The 24,076-nt window shown below is 46.8% G+C and overlaps 1 long non-coding RNA gene across 1 annotated transcript; it reads left to right on the top strand.

Moving 5' to 3' along the window:
- The first annotated feature begins 9,095 nt into the window (after positions 1-9,095).
- On the top strand, positions 9,096-22,386 carry LOC103693523 (uncharacterized). Its single transcript, XR_005491277.2, has 4 exons — positions 9,096-10,133; positions 10,581-10,730; positions 13,018-13,129; positions 21,003-22,386. It is a non-coding gene; the product is annotated as an uncharacterized LOC103693523 (long non-coding RNA).
- Positions 22,387-24,076: the final 1,690 nt, after the last annotated feature.

Raw genomic sequence — 24,076 nt, 5'->3', positions numbered from 1 at the left:
TCGCTTCTCTCATCCGCCATTCTCTTTCACCGGCTGCCAGCAGCAAGGTGGTCCGAGGCTTTTCTAAAACTTAAGGTATTGAGGTGGGTTGTGGCTCAGTGGTTAGAGTACTTGCCGGGGTTCCAAACCTGGCGTCTTCTTCCCACATTAAGATGTCACTGATATCCCATAATGTCACACTAAACATGGTTGAAAAGCTCACATGAATGTAAAACTCAAGTCTAATTTCAGGACACTTCTGCTAGTCCTGGACTAGTTCACCCATTAGCAGTAAGTCCTACCTGTCACATCACCCTGAGCTCTGGAAGCCACTCAGGGCTGGCCTGCTCTGAACAGTTCACAGATGTGGGATCCTGGCATTCCTCCTTTCGGTTCTGGCCTCTATGGCTTGCCAGCTGCGCCATGCCATGATACCTCTCTCTCTCTCTCTCTCTCTCTCTCTCTCTCTCTCTCTCTCTCTCTCTCTCTCTCTCTCTCGTCAGTAATGGATGACTGTGACCTCTCAGTGTGCTTGCTTACCAGAATCCACCTTGTTTCTCCTTCTTCCTTCCGTGAGCTGGTAGATTCTGTGTAGTGTCCTGGCTGAGTAAACCCCCACGGAGCACCTGAGGACTGGGGTGACAGCACTATGACATCTGCTGTGAATATGTGTGGTCTTCCAACAGTTTTTTTTCTTTTTTTTTCTGCTGCATCTAAGCCTTCGTATCTCTGTCTACAAAATGAAGGGTTTGATCATATGATCTCCAACGCTGGAAATAAGGTGGCACAAGTTTGCAATCTCAGGTGTCAGGAGACCAAGGCAGGAAGATCATGAGTTAGGCCAGTGTGGGTTCCATGGCTAGGCCTTGCCTGAACTTCCCCTCTGCCCACAAAGCAAGGAGCAAGAGAGTCTGTGCTGTAGAGTAAAGAAAGCTAGATTCTTCCATAACTCCAAGCACGGTCTAATCTGCTGCCCTAGCAGGAAACTGTGGAGAAAAACTGTGAAGGAACAGCAGGCCATCTAAGACAGGCAACAGTGACAGAGGCAAAGCCCAACTTCTATCTCCCAAACCCAACCACGAAGGACTTGTCCAGACACCACAAGGTTAGGTTAGGGGCTTTGGTTGACAGAAACCTGTCTCCTGCACTGGAACTGGGATGACTGCTGACGTAGCCTTTGGGGCTTCAGGTTGTGTCAACAGAAGATAACAGGCACACTGGAGGTGAGGAGGGTACAGAAGCTGGAAGGATCCTTGTCACTGTGTTACCCTGCCAACAGGAAGCCTGAAGGGGAAGGGATGGGACTGTGTAATGTTCCAGAACCACGTGGTGTCCAGAAAAATTTGGGATCAACTCTGTGGAGGACGAGGCAGAGATTGTTGTCCATACAGGGAGCTGACACTCACAGAGGTTCCCAGGTGGGTGGCCAGGGCCCAGGAGCAGCAAAAGTTTCAGGAGAATGGAGAGGTCTGGTAGAGATTAAGGATGCAGGCAGTAACCAGGAGACCTGCCAAGACTTCAAGGATCTTCTCTGTCTGTGACTTGAACTGTGAGCTTAGACTGGGTGTGTCAGGGAGGAGAAAGGGAGGGCCAAACTCTGAGGAATCCCAGGCACTTGGGGTCAGGCTTCCTTGAGCCTTACTAAGTGGGTGGCCTGCTGGGACTGGGAGCTTAGACTATGCAAATGGAAGGCTCCCTTGCTCTATGAAACCAAATTTCTGAGGCAACAGGGCATTAGTCTGAGGCAAAGAGCTCTCTTCAGATCCACCTAAGCTCTCATTTGAATCAGATAGGGTGATTCACGCAGTTTCAAGACTCTTTGAAAGCTGCTCGCTTTCTTCCTCAACACCAGACTGGTGCCAGGCCCAGGGCTGGGCTCCATCTAGAATTGGTATAGCTGGCTAGCCCATTGTCTCTTGCACCCTAAGAATTATGGGAGGAGGCCAGGGCAGCCTGCAGCTGTTCGCTGGTCCTAGGGTCCTTTGGTCATTTCTCCACCACAGCTGCCTGGGACTTCCTTCTCCAGGAAGGATGTGTGTGGCCCCTGAGTCTACGGCCGTTGCTTCTGATGGAGATTGACAAGGTCATTGGTCACATCCTACAGATTCCGAGTGGCTGGAGACATAAGGAGCCAGACAGTACATCCCAGCACCTTAGCCGTACTTTATAGGGGGAATACTCACAGAGAAGGCCGCCTGATGTAGAGGCTGAAGTTGGAACTGGGTGACACATTACTCTTATTTCAACACTGATCTTCCAGTGACATTCTCTGATGGGACCTTGTAGCTGCTTTTCAGGGAAGCTTATTCTGATATACTCTGTAGGACTCACACATACCCTAGCCTGTCTGTAGCCCAGAGTGGCCTGGCATTGCAGGCGAGGAGTCAGTGGGGGATTGGAGCTGGACCATATGGAATAAAGATGTGAGATATCCCATTCTGCATGGGTCAGGGAACCCTGTGCTTAGGAAACACAAAAGCAGAGGAATCTCCCCCCCCCCCCGCCCCCCAGCAAACCCACTCAAATCTCCAAGCATGACTCAGCCTGTACTTGCCAGCCATGTTGTTCCTGGCAGCTGTGGCTCTTGAGGAGGTGGGGGGTTGCTGTGAAGCTTCTGAGGGGGTTTGTCTGCACAGACCCTTTTGCTGTCCTTGGCATAGTCAATAGGATCAATGCCATTGCTAGACACAGATCAATGGGGCTGGGAGAGGAGGAGCCAGACCCTTAGCCTACTGTCACCACTGAGATAGCTCAAGTCTAGATCACTCCTGACAATGTGCCAAGAGCTACAGTTCCAGCACACAGCTCCTGCTAGTGACCTCACTACCTTCCCGACTCATTGATTCAGATATGGTGATTCAGCCTGGTCTCTGTGGCCCTCAAGGTGCTGGTCCTTAGGGGCCTTGTTTCTGTGGTTCCTGAGAGCTTCTAAGACCAGCAAGTGGATTGGGGATGTGAAAATCGCTCTCAAGATGTGACCAAGCCAAGAAAAAGCTAGCAGTGACTACTGTTACACCCTGGCTGGATCTGTCATGGTCTTAGTTCATCCAAGCATGGGTGTGTTGGGTGAAGGGCTCTTGAACCATCCCTGTACTCCATAGCTATCCGCCTTTCTCCCTTCAACCTGCTGCAGCACCATGAACGGAGGGCGAGTGTGGGTCTACCACAGGGATCTGTTGGGACGCTCACTCCTATTTCTCATGGAGCGTCTTTCTCCTCACTTAGGGTAGCAACTCTCCCCTCCTGGAAACTCTGAGCCTCATCTCAGAGATTAGAGAAACACAAGGTTTGGACAGTCCTTTTCTCCTGGGCTCCATGTGACTGGATGGAGGCTGAGGCCAGGACAGACCCAGACATGGGGTCAGCTGGGGATTTTATCTGTTAGAGTTCAGAAACAATTCTTAAGCTTGTTCTTATCGTGGGTGTTTCTGAAGATTGAGAGTTCTTATTCCTGTGCACAGCATGCAGAGGAGCACACGTGCACACGCACATGCACATACACATGTGCATACACATGTGCATGAACACATATAGATTATGTGCACACATGCACATGTGCACACACATACATGAACACATATACATTATGTGTGAACACATACATATATGCACACATACACACATGTGCAGGTACACACATGCACATGCATGCACACACATACATAAACATCATACATTAGTGCACACATACATATACACATGTGCATTCACACATATGTGCACACACATACATGAACACATATACATTATGTGCATACACATACATGCATATGCACACACACATACACTTATGTAGGCACACATACATACATGCATGCACACACTCACATATGTGCATACATTCACACATGCACATGCTGTTGTTTTGTTAATGATGGCAGCATGTAGGGAGAGGGGTTTAGCCTCTGGGAACATGAAAAATAGCTCCTAGCTAAGCTTGACCACTATGCAGCTATAAGCCCTGGGATGATTTTCTAACTTCTCCATGCCCACCTCCTGCATGTGTGGGAGGAGAGTCATGCCTGAGCTTGGCATGGGGCAGAACAGACTATTGGCAAATTCATACATGAACTCATCTGTCCAAAACTCAGCTACTGTCTCCAATTGTCCTGGGTCTGGATCTTACAGAGGACACAGTGCCTGATGTTGAGCTGCTCCCTGCCCCTGACCATCCTGGGTGCAGATCCTGTAGAGCACACAGTGTCTGCCTTGGGAGCATTTACATGTTAGTGCAGAATAATCATTGTCATGATTACCCCTGTCATCTTGGGTGTGTCCTCAGGACTTAGTCACGTTTTTTTATGTCCCCTCCTGGCTTGGACTCCATCAGGACATCTCTGTATTCCTTCTAGAGGACTAGAATGGCTGACTTGGGGCTTTGTTAAACACCGGAGTTGCTGCTGCATTTAGCAGTGGTCTCTTCTTCTCACAGATATTTCATTTATTTGTTTTATTTACTGATTTTTGGTGTCTGAGATATGGTCTCATTAACTTAGGCTGGCCTCAAACTTTATATTTAGCTGAGGCTAAACAATTTTCTGATTACCCTGTCTCTATCTTATAAGTGATGCAATGATAGGAGAATGCCACAATGTCTGGTTCCCTCTCGGATATTTTGAAGAGGATGGTATGGGTTCCCAGCTCGATCTCTCTCTCTCTCTCTCTCTCTCTCTCTCTCTCTCTCTCTGTTTGTGTATGTGTGTGTGTTTGTATTATGCATGTGCATATATGTGTGTCTGTGTATATGTGTATGTGTGTGTTTGTATGTATGTGTGTATGTGTATGCATGTATGCATGTATGTGTGTCTGTGTATATGTGTGTGTATATGTGTGTATGTGTGTATGTATTTGTATGTATGTGTGTACATATATGTGTGTTTGTGTGTATGTCTATGTGTATGTGTTTGTATGTATGTGTGTATGTGTATGCATGTATGTGTGTCTGTGTATATGTGTATGTGTGTGTATATGTATGTGTGTGTATGTATTTGTATGTATGTGTGTACATATATGTGTTGGTGTATATGTCTATGTGTATATGTGTATGTGTGTATATGTGTGTGTATGTGTGTATGTGTAGGCATGTGTATTGTTCTTTTCTAGGAGCCATCTGGCTTTTAAACAATTACATATGTTTGTTTTGCAGTGTTTTGAGGGGAGTATGCACATACACAGCACATACATCCTGTGAGGACAACTCACAGAAGTTGGCTCTCCTCCATATAGGATCTGGGGACTCCTAAATTAGGCTAGGCTAGTTGGCTGGACAGGGAGTCCCAAGCCTCCTCCTGCCTGAGGATGCCTAGCTTTTTACACGGATTTTGGGAACTGAACACAGGTATTCATCCTTGCCCAGCAAGCACTTTACCAGCTGAGCTGTCTCTGTGACCACCTCGCTTCAACTTCCAGTCAGTTTTTACTTCATCTCTACTGTCTGTTTCTGACACCTGATTTGATGATGCTCTTGGCAAGGACACTCAGACAGGACCCTGGTGTCTCTGGATAACACAGTAAATGCTCTAGCTCCCACACAGGCAGCTCAGTTGAGGAATTTAATGCTTTGTGCCTTTGTCTACACCGCTCTGCCAGCCCAGTCCCAGGAAGGAATGCCAAACCTGAGGAATAACGGTCATGTTTCAAGTTAAAGTCAGGTCTGTTTTACTGAAGGTATGTTGGAGGCTCCCGAAGGCAGCAAGTGACAGATATGGGTGCCTCGCTGCCTTTGGCCTAGAGACAGACATTGCTAGCTCAATGACGGGACAGCAGCTGTTCAGTGCTTTGGCCTGGTTGCGCCTTTTGCTGACGGTAGAGCCCTGGAGCAGAGCTGCTGACGTGTGCTGACTGGGCTAGCTGTTTACTGGGCAGCTTTTCAACAACTGCAATTCCAGTAAAGGATAGGAATGTACCACTCTACCCTCCTTTACAGCATCAGGTGTCTTCCCCAGGCAGCGAGCGGGCCAAGAAAGGGCAAGTCCCTGAGGAGGGCTGGAAGGCAGAAAGGTAAATCTCAAGGTGGGAACAGACTGGGGTGACTATGACTGTGTGAACGATGCCCAACCAGACAACGAGTCTGGCTTAGGATTGGAGAGTGTCCCAGGCTGCTGTTTTCTTCAGTGACACACCCAAGTCTTTTCTTCAAGTCTTGGATGTCACACATCCAATAAGACCATCATTCATTGATTCCTCAGTGGGCACAACACTGTTCTGGGTCTACACTGATATTCCCCCTGCCTCAAGGTGGAAAGCAGGGGGGGTTGGGGATTTAGCTCAGTGGTAGAGTGCTTGCCTAGCAAGCACAAGGGCCTGGGTTCGGTCCCCAGCTCCGAAAAAAAAAAAAAAAAAAAAAAAGGTGGAAAGCAGGCAGTCTTCTCCTGTGATGGAGACTTTTGTGTCCCGGCAACCTCCCCTAGCTTTTGTGACAGAGCATGTCAGAGCTAGAGGCACTGGCAAGTGTGTGGTATCCAGACCCTGAGCACTTGAAGAGCAGCTCAGAAACCTTCTCTAGAGCGTGTAGGTGCACGTGACTTAATGAAGGCCACCGGCTCTCTTTCTGACTTCTGAGGGAAGTCACAAAAACTTGTCATGGATGACCTGATGGTTGCTTTCTACTAGAAATTACCTGTAGGTAAAGATCAAGCTAGCCCCACTGGGGTGAGAGAGAGTAATTATGGTAGTTCTAGTCAGCATCAACTGCTCTACCTGTCCCACAGGCTCATGGCACTTTTTCAGTGCCTTAGTTAGTTCACTTAGAATTCTCCTGTGAGGCAGAGAAGGTCAGAGTCACCCACGAAATGTTGGCCTGGAAACTGACACTTAGTGTGTTCGAGGGGTACATGGGGATCATGGGGCAGAAGCAGGGCTGGAGAGGAGCTGATGGTGCTAACCTGGGACCTTTCCAAAGCCCAATAATATAGCTGCTTAAAGTTGGCTCTTGACATCCGGAAAAACAAAGGTATGTGGCTTGTCTTCCTACCTTTGTGTGATGTTAGAGGAGGTCAAATGCTCAAGCAAGCGATGTGTTTCCTGAGGGAGGGAGCTGTAACGCCACAGTGCCAGGCTCCAATGCAGAGCACGACCCTCCACCCCCACCCAGGGGGTTAGTTCTCCTTATGAATTTATGAAGAAGCATCAGCTCACAGAGGCCAGAGTCTGCCTTCGGGTCGGGACCCACAGGAGACGGTGGGACCATCCTAGTCTTGGTTGAGAGGGGAAATGACGGTCTGAGCTCTAATTTAAGCATGAAGAACTAAACAGCCTTAGTATGAGTTTCAGTGTGTGGGCAGCCCAGCCTCAGCAGTGAGAATTCTCTCTTCCTCTGCTTCTTCTGTTTGTGCCCTGGAGGATTGCATGCGGCTCAGCTCTTTTATTCACCAAACTGAAAGATAATCTCTTCTGGAAAATGTCTCAGATGGGCCAAGAAACAGTGCTCAGCTGAGCATCTGGGCTTCCTGTGATTCTGTCAGGCTGACATGTACAGTTAACCATCTAGTCTACACTCTCCTTGTGTGGAGGTTACAGGGATGATTAAAGTTCCTGACTGTCATCCGTACACGGAAAAGTGGCAGAAATACAGGTACATGTGCACATACTCACACATGCACATGCATGCACACACACACACACACACACACACACACACACACACACACACACACACAAGACACTTAGGAGCACACCTGGAAACCAGGGAAGTTGAGTTCCAACGTGAACAAGCATGGACGTAAAGTCCTGCATAATATTTCAGAAGCCACATGGAGGAAGTTCATGCCTAGAGTACTTGGCAGCCGTTGTGAGTTCTATAGAATCCCCAGAAAGTTCAGCTGAAGTCCTTACCCCTGGTGCCTGTGAGTGTCACCTTATTTGGAAATGGCACTTTGAAAATATAAACAAGTTGAAGTGACACTGTGCATCAAGAGAGTGGTTTTTAATCCAACATGTTGGAGGTCTGCTAAGAAGAGCAACAAAACACAGAGGGATGAAAGCCACAGGACAATGGAAACAGACCTTAAGTGACAGAGATCGTGCAGCTTCCAAAGTCAAGAAATACCAGAAACTGATGGCACCTGCCAGAAACCAGGAGGGAGGTAGAAAGGAAGAAGCCAGTCCAGCTGACACCTGACCTCCAGAACCAAAACAGAGATGACCATTGTGTTAGCTGCCTGCTTGGACTTTAAACTTTTCTTTAAAATATTAAGCGTGTGTGTGTGTGTGTGTGTGTGTGTGTATGTGTGTGTGTATGTATGTGTTTGTGTATGTGTGCATGTGTATATGCATGTGTGTATATATGTGTATGTGTGTATGTGTGTATGTGTTTGTGTATATGTATGTATGTGAACATGTGCGTTTGTGTGCATATATGCTTGTGTGTATGTCTCTGTGTGTATGTATATGTGTGTATGTGTGTGTCTCTGTGTGTATCTGTGTATATATGTGAATGTGTGTATGTATATGTGTGTATATGCATGTGAGTGTGTATGTATGTATATGTACAGGTGCATGTGTGTGCATGTTTGTGTGCATATGCTTGTGTCTATGTGTGTGTGTATGTACATGTGCATGTGTGGGTTTGACTTTCTGTCTCCTGCACTCCTCCCTTCTACCTTCCTTAAGAATCTTTTTCTGTATGAACACCATCTGTGATAAAAATAGACAAGCTTTGTCTGATCTGTCTGATGGCTTTCATGCTGCCAGTCTGCCTTCTTCCCTCTGCTGACCTGGGACTGGGCTAGGTGTTGAGGTGGTGGGAGGGGAAGGGCACAGGGCCTCCTCCCTCCTATTTCTGTTTGAGCCCCTTAAGCTGTCTTCATTCTTTGGATTCTCCTCCAACCCAGAATCAGAACTAATGGTTTTTCACTCTTCCCTCACTGACCAAGCACCGATCCCTCTTGAGTGAAAGAAGACCCTGCCACATAAGCCAGCACTTACTCCCTTCCCTGTGTCCTGTGAGTGTGTTCCTGGAGAGGACTAGAGTCCCGTGTGAGAGCTGAGAAGTTATTCAGTTGCGTATGAAGACATGACACAGAGCACATTCCGGGGCAGGCCGAGTGCTCAGGAACAGTTGGCCAACACAGAGTCGACCCCTATGTTTTTTGGTCCTCTTTTCTTTTGTTTTTGTTTGGTTTTAAGGGGAGGAAAGAACATGAGGTTGGGAGGGTAAGAAATGGGGGAAGACCTGGGAAAGCTAGGGGATGGGAAAAATTCTGGTAAAAATGTACTGTGTGAAATTCTCCAAGAAAAAAAAAATAGAGAGACCTATTAACTTATTAAAGGTGTCTGTGATCAACAAGGCAGAGACTTTTTAAAAAAAGTAATTTCCTACTTTCCAAGGAGATTCATGGGGACAGCAGCCATGGGAGCAGGTGCTGGGGGCATCCCAGGCTATGCACACGGGTGCCTCTTTTCCCTCTTGCATACATGTGTAACAGGACCTGGGGAGCCTAGAGGCTGCCAGGACAAGCCCCGTCAAGCTTCAGGAGCCCTTCCCGGACGCTGCTGGCACAGGGGAACCCACCAGTCTCCTCCCTAACACACAAGCAGCTTATCTCAGGTCTTGTTTTGGCTTAGAAGTCTTTTAATCTCTCACGATGGTTGGAATGGATCAGCCTCTATTTTTACTCCTGGATGGAGAAGACATGAATCAGACTGGGCCAACTCTGTTGGACTTGTAGAGGCCTGCCGCGGAGCACACATTCCTTTTAGCTTTAGGCATATTAAGGACAGAGGGGGAGAGAGCAAATGAAAACACAGACAGGAGAGAGCCTGCTACAGATGACAGGGAACTGGCGCACAGTAGGCATTCAGCAAATGTCTGCGGAAATGAACACCCAGCAATCCAACAGTGTCACGTGGCTTTCTCCCTGGCTCCACTGTGCAGCGCAGTTGCTGGGAATATGGCAGCAAGCAGGTTGTTTTCTGGATACCTGTGATTTTCCCAAAGCAAGTACCTGGGGGAGGGGGTTGGTTACAGACAAGGGAACTTTCTAGGCACCATGTAGGCTTGGAAACCTTCACTTTCCTGTCCTTACAGGTGGCTTGCCACATCTACCTGCCATGTGCTGGCCAAGGGGACGTCTTCAGGCATGAGGACGCTCTGTGGTATCCATGGGCCCCTCCTTTGTTGTCCTGGTACTTAGGGAAGCTCAGCTTCTGCTGAGGTAGGAATTTGGGCTATCGTGATACTTTTTTGTGGAGGACTGGGGAGTAACTGGTAGCTACTGGCTTGGTATAACAGTCATGACTCATCACAGTAAAGTGTCCATCTGCTTTCCAAACCGAAGGCTGAATTAGATTGCAGGGGGTAGGGAAGAAGGCAATATGTCTTGAACGGTAGCCAGAGATAAAGAGGCTTTGACTCTAGGTATTTAGAGCAGTGTAGAGAAAAGACCATCATGACTATAGATGTCCTAAGAGGAGTGGGTTCAAGAGAGGAGTTAGCCAAGTTCTTGTCAAACATAAGTCTTTTGGGGTCCCTCGCTGTCTTGCTTGGCTCTGTAGATTACACTGAAGCCCTGATTCCTGTACCTGCTATTGCTGCTCTGCCTTGGGATCTGCTCAGCACAGAGCAGAGGTGCAGAAAGCATTGTAAGCTGCTCCTTCTTCAGGGCTGGCCATGTCTGAGCTAACGATGAAGACCAAGAAGCCCCGAGACCTGAAGATGCAGAGCAGAGGCCTAAGAAGGACCGAAGGCTGGAGAAGACCAATGTCTCTGCTCAAGGAGCCCAAAAGGAAAGGATTTTGTATTTTCCTCCCAGGTAGCCTTTCCATTTTACTCAGATCTTTAGCTGATAGATGAGGCTAGCCCGTACTACAGAGGGCCTTTGGTATTCCTCAGCTTACAGTTCTCCCTTCTATACATGTTCAATCTATATGTCAGCCAAATAGATACATGAAATTAACCGTCACACGATTCTTAAGATGAATTTGGTTGGCTGGAAATTCCTATCCTACCCAAGGGCATCTACTTTGTGGTCTTATTGATGACCCAAGGGATGGGAACCATTATTACCAGGCTAATAGCAACTATCAGATAGTTTCATTTTGTCTCATGCATGGCACCAATCAGTTGGTGGTAAGAAAAGAATAAGGGAAACATCTAGAAACAGAAAGCAACAGATGGCAGGAGAGCTGTGCTAAAGGTCACAGTGAATACTGGTGAATACTTGGTGACTCACATAGAAAATGATCACCTTCTTCAGGGACACTTGATTCCTAACTGTCTGGTCAACCCTCTGTGTGAAGCCAGTAGCATCATGTTTCTCTCTCTCTTTCTCTCTCTCTCTCTCTCTCTCTCTCTCTCTCTCTCTCTCTCTCTCACACACACACACACACACACACACACACACACACACACACATCTCATCACCAATTTCTAAATTACCATAACAAATCAGTCCCCAGCTATCAAATGAGATGAATCATTTACAATTCAGTTCCATGCAAAAGCTACAACCTTCACGCATTGATTTTCTAGGTTTTTGCTTGGCGTACAAGTTAAGGAGAGAGCCACTCAGAGGCATTTGTTGTATTTCCTTGTAGTGTTGATTTGGTACATGCTGTACTGCAGTAAGGGAGAAGAAGATAATATAGTACTACTGGAGACCTTGACTTCCACTAGGGAGACAGATGGTCAGCATAATAGCATTTTTTAGAATAGTCATTATAGTTTTTGATGACCAAAACATTGTTCATTAATATCCCGAGTGGAAGGTTGTGTAGGTGGAAGGAAAAAAAATGAAAAGAGAGACTTGCAATGGTAAAGGTACAGTCATTGGTTAACTTAGAGAGGCATTGAAAAAAGTAACACATTTATGTGATTAATATTTACTGAATCATTTATTGGACAGTCAAGAATCTAGGGCCATGAGAGAAGTTAACCAGTAAAACAAAGAGGAGTACAATGGGTTACACTGTTGCATTGTTACATTGTTGCAGGGGAAGTAGGAAATAGAAACAAAATAAAATCATACGATAAATAATATCGTAACAAATTCAACAAAGCAGCACAAGGTACAGAACAGCATGTGATGAGCTCCAGGGACACACAGGAAATGCAGAGCAAGAGAGGACAGTGTGCAAATGGCTAATGGAAGAACAGAGCATGCTTTTAAATGGTGACAGTCAAGGTTACCCCCTAAGGATGACCTTTGTGAGAGGTGTACAAATTAGCTCTCGGAGCATCTAAGGGGAAAGGAATGGGCAGGTGGAATAGCTTCCACTAAGATCCTTTAAAAAAAGATTTACTTCTGTTTTATGTGTATAAGTTTTTGCATATATATACATATATATATATATATATATATATATATATATATATATATATATATATATATATATATATACATGCGCCATGTATGTGCCTCGTATCCACAGAGGCAAAAGAGGGCATCAGATTCTCTGGGACTGAAGCTACAGACAGTTGCGAGCCGCCGTATGGGTGCTGGAAACCAAACCTGAGTCCTAAGAGCAGCCAGTGTTCTTAACCTCTGAGCATCTCTCCTGCCCCTTGCACATAAGGCAGGAGCAGCCATATGTTTAAGCAACAGCAAGGTTGACAGGTATGGTTGGAGTCTCAAGAGAGGGGGAAGAAGTGGAAACTGGGGTGAAATGGGAATCAGGTGAGAATGGAGTCAGGGAAAATGGCTTCACACTTGAGCAAAAGCACGCTAAGGAGCACGTTGGTACTTGAATTGTTGAATCCCAGAGTGACTTGGTGGTTTTAACAGTGGAGGAGACAGCTGTAAATCACACTCTCTCTACCCCTGTGCCTCCCACTCCAGCCCAAAACACCTTCATGCCATCTTCACCACAGCTCTTCAGCAGGGTTCTCATGACCCAGTCACCTCCATGCTGCTTCTCAGCTCTTTCACTTAAGGATCAAACTGTAGCATACGAATTTGAGGGAGCCCTACCACTCAGCTCTTGGCAATATGCAAACACTTTTAAGGTAATTGTGTGTTGTTACCATGAGCAGAGTTCCGGGAGATAATATGGTAGGATTTGAAGGCTCTTAATCTTCATTGTTATATTGTCTGCATTTAGAGTCACCTTGGCCATTGGCGAGTCACATCTTTGGGTGCCTTGTGAAGAATTTTCCACAAAGAACTAACCCACCATGGATGTGGGCAGCAGCATCCCAAGGGCTGGGGACATGGTAAGACAAGAGAGAGAGGAAATAAGGCCTGAATTTTCCTTTTCCTACTTCCTGCCTTGACAGGAAATATGCTCTCTGTCCTAACAGATCAAACCCTCTGACAGTGTAAACTAAAATAAATCATTCCTCCTTTCAATTTGCCCTATCAAACTATCTGTTTGAGTGACAACATTAATAGAAAGAGTGCATCTCAATGTGGCAACTAGTGTCACACCAGAGATGTCCATGTGTCTGAAGTCACAGAGCCAGTTTTAACCTCCTCACTCCTGTGGGGCTGTATTACCTAAGAATAGATACATGCGTCTTAGTTCAGTGGGCTTATTCTGCAGAAGGTAAGAGTTTACTTTTGGTTTAAGCCTCACTAAAACATTCCCTGAGGGTTGGGGATTTAGCTCAGTGGTAGAGCGCTTGCCTAGCAAGCACAAGGCCCTGGGTTCGGTCCTCAGCTCCGAAAAACAAACAAACAAACAAACAACAAAAAAAACATTCCTTGCACTTCTTGTGTTGTGACTAATATTCTATTTCATACGACAATTGCATTCTGCATGTGAAATCCCCAACAGAGCATTTGTAGGCTAGTGAGGAGAAGCCTGTGGTATGGCTCCTCCCATGCTTCAGTTTGAGCCTCAGACACCAAAGGTTTGAGTGCTACAGTCACCAGAGGTGGCTTCCTATCTCCACAGAGCAAATGGCCTCACCGTGGCATCTCTCACAACCACGACGAGAACTTACTGGCAAACTTGTGCTCTGTGGTACTCACCAATCTGAAGGATCTCGAAGTTGGCACAATGCAAACCCTTTGTAACTATTTCTAATTTTACATTTTCTAAGCATCCGAGAGTCAGAGTACAACCAAAGCACAACGTAGCACATCCTTGGAAATGTTTAGTTTGATAAACTGGACAATTTTAGAGCTATCCAACAGCCATTCGGTCAGGGTCCAGACATGTCTACACCCACAGGCTTTCCGGGCTGCACTTTTGCAGTGAGTTATTGACCACACACAGTTTTGGTGGCAGCCGCTTTCTGACTCTGTCTGCTTTGTTGTTGTACAGTGGGCAGGGTGTGGATTCATTCATCAGTACCTTGTTCCTTCGCTGCCCAATGCCCACTCTCTTGTCAGTGGACATTGTTTTATCTTAGTAGGCAAGGCATCTATAGAACATCCGCATGTGTCTTTATGTAGACGTTACAGTTCCCCTCTGGGACGTATCTAGCAGCGAAGGGTCAGAGGGTGGATGTGCACTTACTTGCTGTTCTTCACTGCCCCCAGCAGTGCACGCGTGTCCCAGGGAACACCATCCTGTCCCCAGCAGTGCACGCGTGTCCCAGGGACACACCATCCTGTCCCCAACAGTGCATGCATGTCCCAGGCACACACCATCCTGTTCCCAACAGTGCATGCATGTCCCAGGCACACACCATCCTGTCCCCAGCAGTGCATGCATGTCCCAGGCACACACCATCCTGTCCCCAACAGTGCATGCGTGTCCTAGGAATACAGCATGTCCTCCCCCCAGCAGTGCACGCGTGTCCCAGGCACACACCATCCTGTCCCCAGCAGTGCATGCATGTCCCAGGCACACACCATCCTGTCCCCAGCAGTGCACGCGTGTCCCAGGGACACACCATCCTGTCCCCAACAGTGCATGCGTGTCCTAGGAATACAGCATGTCCTCCCCCCAGCAGTGCACGCATGTCCCAGGCACACAACATCCTGTCCCCAGCAGTGCATACGTGTCCCAGGCACACACCATCCTGTCCCCAACAGTACACGCATGTCCCAGGGACACACCATCCTGTCCCCAACAGTGCACGCATGTCCCAGGCACACAACATCCTGTCCCCAGCAGTGCACGCGTGTCCCAGGCATACAACATCCTGTCCCCAGCAGTGCACGCGTGTCCCAGGCACACACCATCCTGTCCCCAGCAGTGCACGCGTGTCCCAGGCACACAACATCCTGTCCCCAGCAGTGCACACGTGTCCCAGGCACACACCATCCTGTCCCCAGCAGTGCACGCGTGTCCCAGGGACATACCATCCTGTCCCCAGCAGTGCATACGTGTCCCAGGCACACACCATCCTGTCCCCAGCAGTGCACACGTGTCCCAGGCACACAACATCCTGTCCCCAGCAGTGCACGCATGTCCCAGGCACACAACATCCTGTCCCCAGCAGTGCACGCATGTCCCAGGCACACAACATCCTGTCCCCAGCAGTGCACGCGTGTCCCAGGCACACAACATCCTGTCCCCAGCAGTGCACGCGTGTCCCAGGGACACACCATCCTGTCCCCAACAGTGCACCCATGTCCCAGGGACACACCATCCTGTCCCCAGCAGTGCACGCGTGTCCCAGGCACACACCATCCTGTCCCCAACAGTGCACGCATGTCCCAGGGACACACCATCCTGTCCCCAGCAGTGCACGCGTGTCCCAGGCATACAACATCCTGTCCCCAGCAGTGCACGCGTGTCCCAGGCACACACCATCCTGTCCCCAGCAGTGCACGCGTGTCCCAGGCACACAACATCCTGTCCCCAGCAGTGCATGCGTGTCCCAGGCACACACCATCCTGTCCCCAGCAGTGCACGCATGTCCCAGGGACATACCATCCTGTCCCCAGCAGTGCATGCGTGTCCCAGGGACACAACATCCTGCCCCTAGCAATGCATGCATGTGCCATGCATTCAGCATCCTGCTCCTAGCAATGTATGCATGTCTCAGGCATGCAGCATCCTGTCTCTAGCAATGCATGCATGTCCCAGGCACACAACATCCTCCCCCCAGCAATGCATGCATGTGCCATGAATACAGCATATCCTGCCCCCAGCAATGCATGCATGTCCTAGGAATACAGCATGTCCTGCCCCCAGCAATGCATGCATGTCCTAGGAATACAGCATGTCCTCCCCCCAGCAATGCATGCATGTCCCAGGCACACAGCATCCTGACAACAGTTTGCTGTCAATCATTTTTATGGGAGCAATTCTAACAGCTATGGAGTGACACCTTGTTGTAATTTCAGTTTTCATTTTCCCACTAACAAGCTATTATGGGCTTAGCCCATTCATTTATTCTGCCTGGGTCTGCTTTCTTCCACATTTAAAATGGAATTACTTGTTTGTTTTTTAAATCTTGATTTGTAGGAATTATATTACCTATTTCTTAATTTATCTTTTTCTTTCTAGTTACACTCTAAGTTTCTTGAGATATTATACCCTCTCTCTAGTACCTCCCACAGATCTTCGTAAACATTTAATGCAGGATTTTCAGCAAAAGGAAGAGCTCTGCTTGTATGGTTTGCTGACTTTACTAAATAACTCAGGCTTAGGAACAGAATGTGTGTAGTTTTGGGACAGGGTCTCTCTGTGTAGAGCTGGCCGACCTGGAACTCACTCCGTAGACCAGGCTAGGTGCAAACTCTGCCTCCCAAGCGCTGAGATTTAAGCTGCACAGCACTGTGCCTGGCAGGAATGGAGTATTTTGACTGGCAGTTCGACTTTTTGTTTTGAATTGAACTCCCCCTCTCTCCCCCACCATATTGGTCTTCTGTAAACATCCAAGAGATTGATTTTCAAATGTTACCAGTCAATTCAGCAAATACAGCTTGAATTTAGGAGTTATCATAAGTGCCATAGTTCATTTTTACAGATTCAGGAAGAGCTGAAGCTTTCATGATGGGAGATCCCTTCTAGAAGGCAAAATATTTATAGTCTTAAAGACGAGAACGTTCTGTGCTGTCTTTCACCTCGTGCTTTCTTCTGCTTCTGCAGTTGACATTTCTCAGTGAAGCACCAGAGCCTAGAGGGGGAGGAAGACACACAGACACTTTTATTTGAAGACAAAGAGGCTGAGCATCCACCAAGAGAATAACTTGAGGGTTTTAAAGCCCTGTCTCCCTTCCAACTTTGCTAGCCAGAAGTGTTGTAAACTTACGTTCTGGAAAGACACCTGCGATGATGTCACCTTCATTTTCTTAAATTAGATTCTAGGCGGACTGACTAGCCCAGGAGGCCAGGGATCTGTTCCCACCATCATCCATCCCAACCATATCTCAGACTATACTCCCAGTGTTACCCTGCATTTGGAAGAGCTCTTAACCTCAAGTTATTTCTCAGATCCACCTAGAATCTGTCTCATCTGTTGACCTTTGTCTTGAATTTTATTGGTTTTGTTACTTGTGTGTGTGTGTGTGTGCACATGTGTGCATACGTGTGTGTGTGCATGCATGTACATGTGCTTGTGTGTGTATAGGTGTTCACGTGCATGTGTGTGTATATATATGTATGTCTATGCAATGGGTATATGTGTGTGTATGTGTGTGTATGTACATGTGTATGCACATGCAGTGTGAATATGTGTATGCATGTATCTGCATGTGTGTGTGCATGTGTGCATATATCTGTGTGTATACATGTGCACAGCTGTATGTGTATATGTTATCTGTGTACGTATGTGTATGCACATGCAGTGTGAATATTTGTATGTGTGTGCATGTGTATGTATGCATGTATCTGTGTGTGTGTGTGTTCATTCCCTGGAAGACTGGAATGGTGTGAGGCAGTAAGACCATGCATCCAGTTTGTTCATGGGGTGTATGGAAAGGTTGTTGTCCGGCATGCACTTAGCAGTTTTAAATTTATCCCCTTTAAAACTTTCTTCTAAATTCTGTGTTTTAGCCTTAGTCCCCTTGGGAACCAATTACTTAATGCTATTTAATCATCCTCAGTATAGTGTGAACTTTTGACCTTCCCCTTTCTAATAGCTACAGCTGTAATTTCTATTCAGAGCCTACGACCTGGCCCAGATCTTCTCCACGCTGGGAAGTCATAATTCAAGCAGGCACTGTCCTTTCTTTTAATTTCCTCAGAAATGCTTCCCACGCTCCTCAGTTCAGTTAGATGCTGCCATTTGAGTGACCACAACATGAAAGGAGCCATTCTTCACTTATGACCTTTCCCAAGACTTTATTTAACTATTTAAATCAGCATACCTGGCTTTAGATTTGTATGGTGGCATTTTTAAACAAATTATTTTCGTTGATTTTCTTCTTCCTCCATGAACCCTGATCCGCCTTGCACCCTTCCACCACCCGCCCCCACGACCTCCTGATGTCTGATGTACCCAAGGACCTCAACACCTTCCCTACCATGTGGTGCCCTTTCTATCATAGCCTCTGCTCACACCTCACCCTCACTCAGGCCTTCTCAAATGTGTCTCAGTTGATGTTCAATGCCCACCAATCTCCATTAGAGGGAAATATTGACATGAAGCACTGTAATACTAGACTTTCTAATGTTAAAGCCATCCCATCTTAAGGTAGAACAGGTTTTCCTCAGGGTTGCTAGAAAATTCCTTAAGATAATTTATAAGTACATTAGGATTGGAACGTTATTTTTATCTAAATCTGACCTATAGCTTGTGTGCGTGTGTGTGCGTGCGTGTGCGTGTGCGTGTGCGTGTGTGTGTGTGTGTGTGTGTGTGTCTATGTGTGTGTGTTATTTCTGTCACACACTGGAGCTTGGGTTGATTTAGACTCACAGACAGACTATGCGTCTCTGGGATCTTTTTCTCGGCTATGCTATTTTGATGTAACTAATGTTTTCAAAACTTTGAAAGTCCCTTTTGGGATATTTTAATTGAGCTTTAAATTTTATCTGTGGTTGGTAATATACTCACATTTAAGTTTTCTTCTTATATCCGTGTTGTTACCACGCTCCCTAAAGCTTTCTCATTTGAAAAAATCTTCATTATATTTTTCAGAGTAGGATATTAAAGCTGCTTGTCATTCTTGTTTCTTCTTTAGTTTACTTTTTCAAAATTAAAAACAAATACTTACTATGAGTGTGTATATGTGTGCACATGTATCGTGTATGTGTGCATGCATGTGTGTATATGTGTGCCCCTGTGTGTGCACATGTGCATGTGCATGTGTGTGTGTGTGTGTGTGTTTGTATGTGTACACCTTTGTGGGGTCAGTTCTCCCCTTTTACCTTTACTTGAGTTCTGGTGTTAGAGCTCCGGTTCCCAGGCTTACAAACTGAGGACCTTTACCCTCTGAGTCATCTGCCTGCACTAATCCTTCAAGCTTTTTATTCAACAGTGTAAGAGCTGCACATCTTCATTGTGAACCAGCTCACTATGGAACTTCCTATCTCCATGTTCCCAGTTACCGCCTCTCTCACTGCCGCTCCCCTCCCTCCCAGCATTTTGAACAAATTGTGTCTCAATTTAGAGGCATATAAATATTTCTCTAAAATGTCTTCTTGAGAAGTAAAGTCTGGCACCACCCATCACGGCCTTTGAATAGCACAACTGTGCAGCTGATGCTCTTATCTCCCAGGTCTCAGGAATTATTTGGTTGAGAATTTATCAGTTGACCTCTGGCCTGCATTCCTATATTTCTCCCACTATCTCTTCCCTCCTCTGACCCCGGAAATGTCTAATTTTCTTGTATGCTCTTGGTTAGGTTAGCCAAAGGGAGAAATATTTTATCCTTGCGATTTCCACATGTTCAGTGTCCCTGTTTTCTTAGTTATGTGCACACGGGGATTTTAAGAATGAAACGTTGAATGGTATCAGCTCGACCTTCTGCTCCCTACAAGCGTTGATTCTATGAGTTTCGGTTTCCTCAGAATGCTTTTCTATTTCGGCAAACCCATTTATCTCTCTATCCTGTGCCTTGGCCCACCTCCACTATTTTGGGGTCCACTGTTTCGGGGTGTGTGCGTGTGTGTTTACACTGATGTTAATGTTTCACTAATGTTCTTTCTGAGATCTGTGGGAGAGAGGCTGAGACCTCCTCTGAAGGTTCCTGTTCCCATGGGGTCCAAGGGCAGGAGCCCAACATGTCTGCAGCGGCAGGCTCTTGCTCCACTCTTTGGTTGGGACCAGGGCTCAGGCCTGGACCTTCACAGACATCCCTCACAGGGCTTGGAAGCAGCAGCCTCAGGAGCTTTCAGAGTCCTTCCTTCCAAACTTTTCCCTGGCCAGAGCCTCCCAGCCGTGACCTGCTCTGCCTTTCTGGTTCCCCTGGGAAAGCAGAAGAGCCCTAGCACCTGTGGACATCACAGGGGATGCCACCAACGGCAGAGCTTCCAAAGCCAACACCCACTTTTCATTGAACGGGCTCTTTGCCATTTTTCAAATGTTTGCCCTGTCCTCATCTATAGAACTGATATCAACCCTGGCTCACTGGGCCGGTCTCCTACAGGTTAGGAAAAGCTTGCTTCGTATGCAGCAGATCCACAGCCATCTCTTGCTTTTAATGTTCACTTGCCAGAGTCTTTGATCTTTTACTGCAGTTTGCTCCCCTGAGGCTACCACCCTGCCTGCTACATTTAGGAGGTACACATTCAACGATCAGATTTTCATTCTCAGATATTGCTTGATGATGGAGTATTTTATGTCAAACCATTGCCAAATATTTTTGAATTATCCAATACTAACTTTCCACTGCCAGATAGATTTCTGGTCCGCATAGTAAGTCATGTGTAAGAGCCTCCCTCCCTTTTCTGAGTCACCAGGGTTTGTTTCTGACTTTTTCGAGTTTCATTCCAATTGGTAGCACATTAACTTTTCCTCTTAGACAAACCTTCTGTGAACCGTTTATCTAGATTCGACTCTCTGCAGAAAAATGTGTTATAACTGCCCCACCTCTCGTGTTGATGAATGCCACTGTTCATAGCGCAGACTGTAGAATGTACTCCGGACAGGAGTGACTTTTCAGAGGGTGTGATAAATCTTGCAGAATCTCAGTGAGATCAGGGACTATTTGGTTGCTATGTAACAACAACCATTAGGGGAAATTTCCAATCGCACATGCATCAACTCCTTCCACCACCTACTGCCCTGTACCTGTTTCTAGGAACTGGACTTCAGAAACCCGGCCAGAAGAGACTAATGCACCTACTTCCATGGCCTCCGATGGCGAGACCTGCTTGCTGGCACCCATTTGTCTCCTGCCAGCATCTGACTGATTCTACTCCAGATCCAGAATCCCTCCTAGCATCTGGGATACAGAGGTCTGACAGCAGGAAAGATGGTGGAGAGACTTGCCGCACTATGCCAGCTTTGTACTACAGGAGTGAACCGTCCTTCGTGGCACTGACTCTCTATGGCTCTGCCAAAAGATGGCTATAAAACCAACCGATTCTTTGTTTCCCAGATGCTAGGGTTCTTACCTGTCTCCCCCACAGAAATTTACTTTCTCAAATGAAACCTGACACCAGCAATCTCTTTTCAAACCTTCCCCACCCAAGCTCACCTCACCCACTAATATTCTTTGGTTATAGTGTCTGAGCGAGAATAGAGGTATGTACGGAAAAGTGAACCGTGCTCACCAACACAAGAGAACCTGGCGTGAGCGGAGATAAACCCCCACCCCCCAGGTTGTTTATGGTCGTGGTGATCTGTCACAGCAGTGGAAACCCTGGCCAAGAGAAAAATTAACTCGGATTCAGGAACACAAACATTCCATGGCCTCTTTTATCATGGGTTCTGGCTTATGGATGTGTATATATATGGGGGTGAGTTGGAGTACAGTTAATGAAATCAGGGAAGAGACTGTGAGAAGGGGGAACGCTGCTGAGGAAGGCATGGAGGTTAATAGGGGCTGCGTGCCATCCAAGTAGAAAAGCAACTACCAGGACGGAAGGGTAAAGGAAGGCCAGGAGTGTGCAAGGAGAGAAAAACTCAGGATATTTGAAAAGGTCACAGTAAACTTAACACTTTGCTAATTTTAGAAGTAAAAAAACCATACATGAGTGGTGATAGTCTTAAAAAAAAAACAGGTTTGATCTGAGGAAAGAGAATCAAAGGCTCTATACATAGAGAGTTGAAATCTTTACTGGAAAAGAAACCACAGATAAGAGTGGCAGCGTGACAGGCTTTTCCTGCCAGGATAGCTCTCAGGAAGAAGGAAAGACAGACAGCAATAAACATTCGTGATGAAGCTGCCTTGAAATACGGTTTGAAAATTCCCCCAAGGAGCTGGTCTTGGAGCAGTCATCTGACTCAGTGGTTCCACTCCATGAGCACCGAGGACACGTGTCTACACAGACATCTGTACACCAGTGTTCCTGGCAGCACTGCCCATAATAACCAAAGGATGAGAAGGCCGGCATTGGCAGATGAAGAATGGAAAGTCAGAACAGGACACATTGTCTGCCATCAAAGAATGAACTGAACCCATGCTCAGCTTGGATGGGAACTGGAGTCTGTGTATTTAGTGAAAAGTACTAACCACCAAATATGGCTCCTGTACGGTTCTGTGTTCATCACACTCTGCAATGGGCAAGTCCTCCATGACAAAAAACAGATCGGTGGCTGCCAAAGGGTTTCAGGGAAACACAGAGAATGTTGTTAACTGGACTAGGGATGCAGCTCAGTGATGAACTGCTTGCTTAGCGTGCGTGAGGCCTAGTGTTCAGTTCCCGGCACAAACAACACAAATACAGGGGCTGAGAGTCCTTCTTGGTGCATAGGTTTTCTTCCAGGCTGTGTGCTTTACAAAGGTGGGTTGTGGTGTGTCAATGCCCGAGAGTATTTGGATCTTACCTAATTGCTCACATGGTCTGGAATCATTCATGGCCTGCTCATTGTGTGAGCTATAGTCCTAACTTAACTACAGGGCCTAAAAGTTAAAATAAAATGTGAGGATCATAGTTCTGAATCAGAACTTTAAAATAAAATGGAAAGGAAGAGGAGAGGAGGTGGCGTAGAGGGAGGCATAGGAGATGGAGTTAGAGGAGAGGGGGCACAGGAGAGGGGGGCACAGGAGGGGCATAGGAGAGGGGGCACAGGAGGGGGCACAGGAGAGGGGGCATAGGAGAGGGGGCACAGGAGAGGGGGCACAGGAGAGGGGGCACAGGAGACAGGGCGGCACAGATAGCTATGACAAAATACCTGAGACAAACCCTGAACAAAGGGTTTATTTTTGGCTCTCAGTTTCAGAGGTTTCAAGCCATGGTTAGCTGGCTCTGCAGCCCTGGGTCTGAGGTAAGGCAAGACACCTGGATGGCAAGATTGTGCAGTGGAGGCAGAAAGCAGAGGTGACCAGAAGTGACAAGAATTGAGATACCCCCTAGGGCCTACTTCCTTAGCTAGTACCACCTCCATCACCAGCTTGGGACCAAGCCTTGAAGCCAGGAGCCTGTGAGGAACATGCATATTTAAATCCTACCTAAACCCTACCAACAGATAAAGGTTAATGAGTTAGGAACTTAAAAACCATTACATATGATAACGTCAAATTTAATTTGAAAGAAATACAAGGCACAGAAGCCAATCTAAGGAAGAGAGAGAATGGGGAGAGAGAGAGAGAGAGAGAGAGAGAGAGAGAGCACAAAACAGACAAACAAAAAACCCACAAAGGGAGAAAGAACTATTGACGCAAATTAACTTAAAAAAATAGACATTGCCGCCCTCTGACCCTGAGGAAATAACAAGACCCAGGCTTCCTGACTACCCGGCTACTTGACATCTGGATACAACAGATTAGACGGCTCTTCTAGAAATGGACTTTAAATAGTTTGGTGCTATTGTTAGTTTGTTTCCCATTGCATTGTTTCAGAGTAGCATCTGAGATCGGTGTAAAGGGAAGAGGTTTATTTAGCTGACAGAGGCTGAAATCCAGGTGGCTGCATTGCCTTCTCTGAGGAGGGTCCCCTAGGTTAGGGCACAGTCTCTTATCAGTGTAGGAGGCATTGTGGAGGCATTTTGTGTGAGAGACAGAGATCACATGACAAGAAAGAAAACCAGAGTACAGGAGAAATTAGATTCACTCCTATTTCTTTTCAAATTGAAACCTTAATAAGAGTTGTACAAAAGAGTGAGTTTGGTTATGCCATGTGTATAACACTTCAATCAGATTCTTGAAATGTCCTCTTCCCAACCCCTCCCCTGGAACTTCCTCCTCTAAAGTAGAGTTGGCCTTTTCAG

Source organism: Rattus norvegicus, chromosome 11, assembly GCF_036323735.1.
Source record: "Rattus norvegicus strain BN/NHsdMcwi chromosome 11, GRCr8, whole genome shotgun sequence".
NCBI classification, from domain to species: Eukaryota; Metazoa; Chordata; class Mammalia; order Rodentia; family Muridae; genus Rattus; species Rattus norvegicus.
This window is presented reverse-complemented; position numbering and strand designations above follow the sequence as displayed.